This window comes from Cavia porcellus, unplaced genomic scaffold (assembly GCF_034190915.1).
Source record: "Cavia porcellus strain 051 isolate PalLab524CR breed Dunkin Hartley unplaced genomic scaffold, mCavPor4.1 scaffold_136, whole genome shotgun sequence".
Taxonomy (NCBI): domain Eukaryota; kingdom Metazoa; phylum Chordata; class Mammalia; order Rodentia; family Caviidae; genus Cavia; species Cavia porcellus.
Genome location: NW_026947619.1, coordinates 592,070 through 601,001, shown reverse-complemented (window position 1 = coordinate 601,001; position 8,932 = coordinate 592,070). Strand labels below are relative to the sequence as shown.

General features: G+C 47.2%; 1 long non-coding RNA gene across 1 annotated transcript; it reads right to left on the bottom strand.

Annotated features, from left to right (window-relative positions):
• Nucleotides 1–2,120: 2,120 nt before the first annotated feature.
• LOC134475141 (uncharacterized) lies at nucleotides 2,121–8,544 on the bottom strand. Its single transcript, XR_010046107.1, has 3 exons — nucleotides 8,254–8,544; nucleotides 2,985–3,625; nucleotides 2,121–2,382 (listed from the first exon to the last, which is right to left on the bottom strand). It is a non-coding gene; the product is annotated as an uncharacterized LOC134475141 (long non-coding RNA).
• Between the last annotated feature and the right edge of the window lie 388 nt (nucleotides 8,545–8,932).

Below are 8,932 nucleotides of genomic sequence, written 5' to 3'. Positions count from 1 at the left end.
TTTAGAGGAATCAAGAGGGTGGAACAAGCAGTAACAAGAAACAGGGATGTAGGCAGGGAGTTGCACAAGGATATGCCATAAAATGGTAATTTAACTGGCACTTAAACAAGGTTGCAAGAAGAGGTCATTGTTTCACAGGAATAGAATAAGTCATAAAGGCACATTGAGAATAAGTACAGCACATTGTGGGTTTTTAAGCTTACAACACTTGTCTTGCAGGGCCCTAGCCAAGTGAGCCAGTTTACATGTCCAGGAAGGCCCCTGAGAACAAGGGGGGCCTGAGACCCACAGCTTTGTGGGCACTGGGAGGCCTGGTGTGAACAGGGCTCACCTTGCTGGTGTGAACAGGGCTCACCTTGCTGGTGTGGCCTTACAGAAGACTTGCCCTTCTCCGGTATAGAACAGAACATGAGTGGCCCCAAGGACCTGGGTTCCCTGCTGTCTCTGCAGAGGAAGAACAAGATGGCCAGCTTCCAGGCCAAGCAGTCCCTGAGGTGAGGTTCCTGAACCTGATTGAATGCCACCCCATGGACATGAGTGACATCACTAAGCAGCTGGATGCTGTTAGGTCCTGAGATCCCTCTGGGCAGGGCACCCAGCTCCTGCAAATTTGGTGGTGGGGCTTCTCAGAGCTCTCCAAAAGCATCAGGTATGGAGGCCAGGGACATAAAGGGTGCAATGACCACCATGTTCCTGCTTGGGGGGCTCTGTACAATCTTGCACCCACATGGCAGCAGTATGCATGTGCACAGTGTGCTTGGCATCATGCCAGCCACTTCATTCCCTTCTTGTCATCCCTGCCCCTGTGTATTCATCTGGTGGGAGTTGGGCCAGGGAGTGCTTGGCCCTTGTTTTTGTTTTTTTTTTTTTTTTTTTTTTTTTGCAACGTGGGCAAGCACTCATCATTGTGCAACATGTCTGGCCCTTTTATTTTTATCTTGAGACAAGATTTTTCTAGGCTGCCCAGTCTGGATACCACATGGCACCCTTCTGCCTCAGCCTTGTGGGCTCCTGGTAGGACAGGTTTTGGCCAGTACCCATGAAGATCACTCTCTTTCTGATGGCCAGCATCCTGGCTTGTGGTGGGGCCACATTTTCTTGATCAATTCCTCAGCTGACAGGCACTTGAGGCATCTCTGCACTGGGCTGTGGTGAATGGTGCCCGGGGAGCAGGGAGAATTGCCAGCAGTGAGATCACTGTGGCATGGTTGGAGTGGAGGTTGATTTTCCCAGGCAGCAGTGCAGCATTTCTGTGAGATGGGGCCTTGTATTCCTGTGTCCCAATTCCCATACTCCTTCTGTCCTCTCTGAGTGGACATTCCAGATTGCCACGACGCCATCCCATTATGGTTGAGATTTTCCCTCCCCAGGTGTGACTTGTGTCATCAGCCTTTCATCTTTCTGTTGCCTCTCTGTGTGTCTCTGGGAATGTGTCTCTCCCATCCACTGCTCCTCACAGAGCCAGTGGTCGATCTCTGGCAGGCTCCCTGGGCTCTCAGGTGAGGTTGTCTGGAGGTGGCCCATGGAGCAGCACCACAGCTGCTGTCATGCTGGGTGGCCCTGGGAAGATTCCTGACCACTCTGTGCATTGGCCTTGCTATCCAGGCAGTGGCCAATGAAAGTGCCCCACCCAGACCCCATGTGCACCTGGGCCTCTCTGTGAGCCCCAGCAGCACTGTCTGAGAGCCTGCTTGCCACAGCCCATCCCCCTAGACACCACCACCCTCTGTGTCACTACTTTTCAGCCATGAGAGCTGGTGCTAGGAGGCCTGGAAGCCTGGGGTAAGAACCATGCAATCCAAGCCCACAGGTGTAGAGCCACCTGGATGGGTGTGCCTGTGGCCCTGGTGGCCCATTCACAGGCATGTGGCCACCAGCCCAGCCAGCACAGATGGCAGCTCAGTGTTGTGGATTATGTAGGTGGCCCCCAGGCCTCATGCATTTACATTATGCATCTGTGTTTGGTTCATTGTGTAGTCCTTGGATTGATGGTGTCAGTGCTACACCCACATAGGGGTGGAGTCAGTATATAATGTAATGCCAGAAAGAAGGTGTATCTCGCTCTGTTGTTGTGATAGCTCGGACCCCAGTACAAAATCCAAGGAAGCAAGAGACTGAAATTTGGGGAGCAAAGGCTTTATTTAGGCCAGGCCTGGCGACAAGTCTCCAGGAGCCAATTTGGAGACTGCACGCCAGAGATTGGAGAAGGGGATTTAAAAAGCAGGAGGTGGGGGGACAAAAGAAATCCGCAGAGCCATTAAACTGTTGACCCAAATCTGGAAACTGTAAAGCTGTCCACTTAGTTCTGACAACCTTGGGAGCCTTTGGTGCCTTTCAAGTTACTCCCGTCCTGCAGATAAGCATTATCTTGGAATTGCACATCTGCAATAACATTTGGAAAAGAAAGTAGAAAGTTAATTATCTTAGGAAAGCTCATCACTAACAGGTGCGAAGGGCTTGAAAGTTACAAGAAGCTGAAACCTAAGTTTTTACAAGGATTTGAAACTTAGAAATTTTGATGCATACAGAACAAAATGAGAGCATGGTTGGGGTTTGATCCGGCCTGCAGATCAATCCATGGAGAACTCCTGAAGGGGGATCGGGGATTAAATAAAAGACATGGGGGGAGACAAAGAGAGATGAAAGCAAGTTGAAATAATCCAATCAAGCTTCCATTTATTCAGGAAATGGTCACACCTTTTATAGGCCAAGGGCGGGAGGTGGGACAGGAAGAGGTTAAGGGGTGAATACAACAGGGGCACTGTCACATCCGGATACGTGACATAAGCAGGAGAGGATTATGGTTAATGTAGGCAGACGCAGTGCCCATAGGAGAGAGAGGCAGGGAGGCAGCAATGGGCTGTCACTCAGCTCCCTACATCTCCTCCCTTTTTATATTATTTAATCAAGAGTATGGCAGGCCCTGTCAGACAGCGTCTGTCTTAGGTCAAGGACCTCATTGCATGGACCCAACCAGGCCTTACCTGTCATGGGCTTGCAGAACAACAGTTGGTCCTGTGCCTGTCTTAGGTGGCCATTGGAATTAACATGCATGTCCTAGTTGCCCATCTCTGACTGCCTGTCCATTGCCCCAGGGCAGTTAGGCCACATTGTCATATGGGCCACTCGTGGGAAATCCTTCCTGGTAAGTTTGTTGATCTGCCATCTCCAGCTGACGATAGTGTACCTGAATGGGCTTTGCCATAAATGCATCTATCCAGTTATTAATGAGCATCATAAAATACAAGGACTCTGAAAAATACAAGGACTCACAGAAAGGAGAAGCAATAGGGCAGCTAGGGGACCCAAAAGTGGCACTAGGTAAGGGAAAAACTCCCCCCCCACACTCATATCGAGGAGAAGGGGTTGACAGCCATTTGTCAGTGTCTCTGTTGAAGTCATTCTCCTATGTCTTGGAGCATGCCTTGCATAACATTGGACACAGGCTATTTGGCTGGTGTATGTTCCTCCAGACCAAGAAGAGCCTCTTCCACAGTCACGGGGTTCTATGCATGGCTGTCAGCAGTTGTAGTCTGTTTGGCAGGGGTCGAAATCCACCATGGGTGTGGTATGGCTCAAGAAGAAGGCTGACTAGGCAGCATAAGACTCCAGGGAGTTGTGTCACCTGTAAGAGAACACAGGGGATTGTGCCTCAGGAAATGACATTATTCCTAGGCATTGCATGGGGTCTTTGAAGAACTGTCTACTTGTTTTATGAGGCATTCAGGTAGCCATCTAGCTTCTCTATCTTGTTGAGAGTAAACACATACTAAACCGTGTCCCCAGATAAGGACTGGGTCAGGGCCATTCCACATATTGGTTAGTGGGTCTCTCCATAAAACAGATGCAAACCATGTTTGAGTTTGAGTATGCCAAAATCAAGATGCTGCAGAGCAGCCTGAAGCATCCAGGGTCAGAAAATTTAAAATAAAAAGAGCATGTGAAAGGACATTTCTAGGGGACCCCCGGGTGGGGTACCATGTCTCCCTTTTTATTTTATCTATGGTGAATTTAATGGAATGGTGTGCACATTCAACAATGCCTTGTCCCTGAGGATTATAAGGTATACCTGTGGTATGGAGGATATTAAGACTCTTGCAAAATAGAGCGAAGGAGGTGCTGGTATAGCCAGGGCCATTATCAGTCTTTAGCTGTTGAGGACATCTCAGAACTGAGAAGGCTGACAGCATATGGGCTATAATGTGTCTACCAGCTTCTCCAGTCTGGAGAGTGGCAAAAATGAAGCCACTATATGTGTCAATAATGACATGTACATATTTTAGATTGCCGAACTCATTGAAATGAGTAATGTCCATTTGCCATAAGGCGTTAGGGATTAAACCTCTTGGGTTGACTCCTAGGTGTTGGACAGGTAAGTGGATAGCGCAAGAGGGGCAATTTTTTACAATTTGTCTGGCTTGCTCACGGGTAATTTTGTAGAGGAGGAGGAGGGTGTGAGCATTGAGGTGGTGTAGCTGATGGGCCTGTTGGGCCTCAGACACCTTGGAATCATGAGTCATAAAAATCTGTGCTCGTACAGCAACATCAGCCAAATGATTTCCTCGGGGAAGAGGTCCAGGGAGGTTGGAATGGGCCCACAGATGACCAATAAAGAACTTATGATGGCAAAGCTGTATGAAGCATTGTAATCATTTGAACAGATTTGAAGCCAGGGAAGCATGACAGATGGTATCAACAGTCTCCAATAATGGAACAGACTGAGCAAGGTAAGCACTGTCAGTATACAAATTAAAGAGTCGGTTGAAGTAAGCAGCAAAGGCTGCAAGAATAGCTTGTAACTCTGCTAATTGGGCAGAGGAAGTGTCTGCCTGGAGGGTAGAAACATTGTCTTGGGATACATAAGCGGCCCTTCCAGAGGATGAGCCATCAGTGAATAACACCAGGGCGCCTGGAAGGGGTTATGAAGCTGTGACCTTAGGGAATATAAATGGGTGGCAATTAGCAAAGCTTATTTGGAGGGTTGTGATTGTCAATAGTCCCTGAAAAGGAAGCTAAGGCAATAGGCCACACTTCTGTAGTCTGAAATAGCCAATCTATTTGGTCTTTTGTAAAAGGTTGAATGATAATATCTGGTTCTTGGCCAAAGTAACATTTTCCTTGCTTTCTACCCTGAATTGTTAGGTCTGAAACAGCCTGGAAATAAGGCAGGAGTGTTCTTTTTGGGAGACTGATAAATGGACCCATATGAGGGGAGCTTGTTGCCGGAACACTGCTGTGGGACAAAGCTTTGTATTAAAAATGAGAAACTGTAAAGGCTCATTGTAGCCCATAAAGGAAACAGTTTGTTGAGCAATAGCCTCTTCTACTTTACTGAGCGCTCTCCTGGCATCAGGTATAAGCTCTCGGGGGGAGATTGGATCTATGTCTCCCTGAAGCAGTGCATAAAGGGGCTGTAAATCATGTTTAGTTAGTTTTAAAAATGGTATGAGCCAATTAATGTCTCCCAATAGTTTTTGGAAGTCATGAAGTGTTTTGAGCCCATCAAGCCTCAGCTGGGGCCTTGGAGAGAGTATTTGAGTGCCACGTAATTGAAAACCCAAGTATGTATATGGATCAGTAAGCTATACTTTATCAGGGGCTATTTGAAGTCCAGCCTCTTGTAAGGCAACCTGTAAGTCCTGGTAGCACTTTAGGGTGTGGTTTTGATCATCTCCTGCCAAGAGAATATCGTCCATATAATGAATAATATAGATATGTGGCCAATGATCTCTGACTGGCTGTATTGCAGTGGCTACAAAAGACTGGCATAGCATGGGGGAGTTAGCCATACCTTGTGGCAAAATGCACCATTGAAATCTCTGCATAGGGGCTTTAAAATTAATTGACGGGAGACTGAAGGCAAAACGCTTTTGGTCATTTGGATGTAAAGGAATAGAGAAAAAGCAATCTTTAAGATCTATGGCAATTTAAAAAAATCCCAGGGGAATGGCACTGGGTGAGGGGAGGCCTGGCTGTAGGGGCCCCATTAAGACAATTGTCTTATTTGTTAGACATTTGAGACAAAGGCAATAGCAGCAATTGAGCAAGGCGTTCCCCTGTCCTAACTGGTATGATCCCGACAAGGGGAGAAACCATGACTTTTATTTCTCCTGTGTAATCACTATCTACTATCCCAGGCAGAACTTGTAATCCTTTAAGTGCAGTGCTACTAGGTCCAATAATAAGTGCAAAAGTCCCGGGGGGAGGGGGCCCATAGATTCCCGAGGGCATGATCTGGACACCCATGTCAGGGGTTAATACTGTGTTGGAGGTGGAACAGAAGTCCAACCCTGCACTCCCTGGGGTTGCCCTGAAGAGGTCTGAAATGGATTGTTTTGTGCTGGGACAAACCTTGGACCCCAAGGGTTTGTCCGAAATTGGGGGCCTGGGGCTGGCCCTGTAACCCATTTCCCTGTGGAGGAAGAGGGTTACCATGAACATCTCTTTTGGATCTGCACTCATTAGCCCAGTGGTCTCCTTGCTTACATCTAGGACATAGCCCTGATTTTTTTGTAGAGGACTGATTTTGATTTTTTCTTTTGCAATCACGAGCCGTGTGGCCACTTTGGCCACGTTTGAAACAAGTGGCATCTTTTTTAGAATGAGAGAGGGGTTGTGTAACCATGCAACCTTATTGTGTTGTAGCCATGGCTAGGCCTTGATAAACCGGCCCAATATCTGTACATAAGCAGATATAACCTGATAGGTTCTCTTTTTTGCGATGTGGTCAAATTGCAGCCTGACAATCTGAGGTTGCATTTTCATAAGCCAATTGTTTAACCAGGGAAAAGTTTGTTTCTGTGGAGCAGAAAAGATGCTCTGCCACCTGTAACAGGTGATCAACAAAGTCCGAAAAGGGCTCCTCAGGCTTTTGTTTTATTTGGGTGAGAGATAAGGTAGGCTCGCCTCCTGAGGGGAGCCGTTTCCATGCTCTAATGGCTGCCATATTAACCTGTGCAAAGAGGCCCAAATCAAACCGCATTTGGGTCTCTTTTGTGGCAAAATCTCCTGTTCCTGTAAGCATAGCGAGGATCCAGGGGTTTGTCTGTGCGGCGTTATCTCTGGCTATGCCCTTGCATTGATCAAAAAATTCAGATCTCCATAATAGATAATTGCCTCTGGAGAGGGTGGCTTTTGCTAAGTCTTTCCACTCATTAGGAATAATCCAACCCTGAGTCAAAGAATCTAGAACCGCAATGGTGTAGGTGGCAGTCGGGCCATATTGAGAGACTGCGGCCTTTAACTCTTTTAAGGCTGCCACGGTGAGAGGTGTGTGTATCCTAAAAGCTTGTGGTTCAGTGCCCTCTTCAACATCCCGTGGGGGAGTAAGGGCCTCTGTGACTGGGAAAGCCATTTTAGGCTGGCTTCCAGAGGCAGGCACCATTTTAAGCACGCCACAAGGCATGCCAGAGGCAGGCGCCATCTCAAGGACACTATAAAACTGTGTAGCTAGGAGGGCCTGCAATTGAATTGAAAGATTTTGGCATTCTTTTTCTAGCTGTATCTGTTTTAAAAGATCCATTTTTCTTTGCTCTAATTCTGCTAATGTGCTAGAAGGTTGAGAGCAGATGCTGAGTGCATCATCATAGTCAGGCCTAATAGTGGCTGGTGCTGCAACAGGGTCAGGGCGATATGTAGAGGCTTGTTGTGTTCGTTGTTCCCAGTTGACCTCCTGAGAATCAGAAAGGCCGGGATATAAAGGCTTATATGAATCCCCAATTGGCCATGGAGGCACGGAGAGTGGGACCTGTTGATCATGTCAACAGGAGGAAGTAGTGGCAGATCACAATGTAGGAGGACCTCTAACAGGCCGTCGTCCTCTGCATCTGAGAAATCAGAGGCTTCAGATTTTTCTGAGGATGGTTTTGAGGTGGAATTAACAGAGTCTCACAGGGCAGCCTCACCTAGTGCAACCATCTCCTCAACCTGAGGATCTGCAGGCCACTGAGCAAGCAGCTGAGAGATTAAATTCCAATATATAAAGGTGGTCACAGGAACCTTTTCTGGACAGAAAACTCTATAATAATCTTTTAAAGCATCTCTTCCTCTATTCCACCTCTTGTTATCTATAGAACCCTCTAGGGGGAACCAAGGGCAAACCTTATGAATAAATTGAAAATACTGCAATAATTCTTTTTTTAACTCTTACCCCTCTTGTCTTTAATGCCTTTTTAAGGCCTCCCATGAACAATTCGTGTTCGCTCAATACTTGACCCATGTCCAGGAAAGGAAATGGGGTTGCTGTTCACTCACCGTGACTCAGGCAGGATGTTGGGTAGTCGTCTGCACAGGCCTCAGTACATAATTTAATGTCCTGTTGCTTTAAGGTTTAATCCTTGATTCAGTTTGCTCACTCCTTGCCGCGGTCTTTGGTTCAATTTGCTTTCACTTTCAGTTTAAGCTGTCTGTCTCTCAAACAGCTCCCTCATTAACTCCTCCGTGCCAGGAGCCCCCACACTGAGCGCCACTTGATCCGGCCTGCAGATCAATCCATGGAGAACTCCTGAAGGGGGAACAGGGATTAAATAAAAGACATGAGGGGAGACAAAGAGAGATGAAAGCAAGTCGAAATAATCCAATCAAGCTGCTGTTTATTCAGGCAATGATCATACCTTTTATAGGCCAAGGGTGGGAGGTGGGACAGGAAGAGTTTAAGGGGTGAATACAACAGGGTCACCATCACATCCAGATATGTGACGTAAGCAGGAGAGGATTATGGTTAATGTAGGCAGATGCAGTGCCCATAGGAGTGAGAGGTAGGGAGGCAGCAATGGGCTGTCACTCGGCTCCCTACAGGGTTTAAGCCATAACATTTTCCTGTAATTTCTTTGAAGCTAAGAATTTCTTAAGAAGAGCACAATTAGCACATTTTGTGACAGACTACTACTGGGTAGGGAAAGGGGGGAAGGCAGTGCCGTGCATTACAGAATAG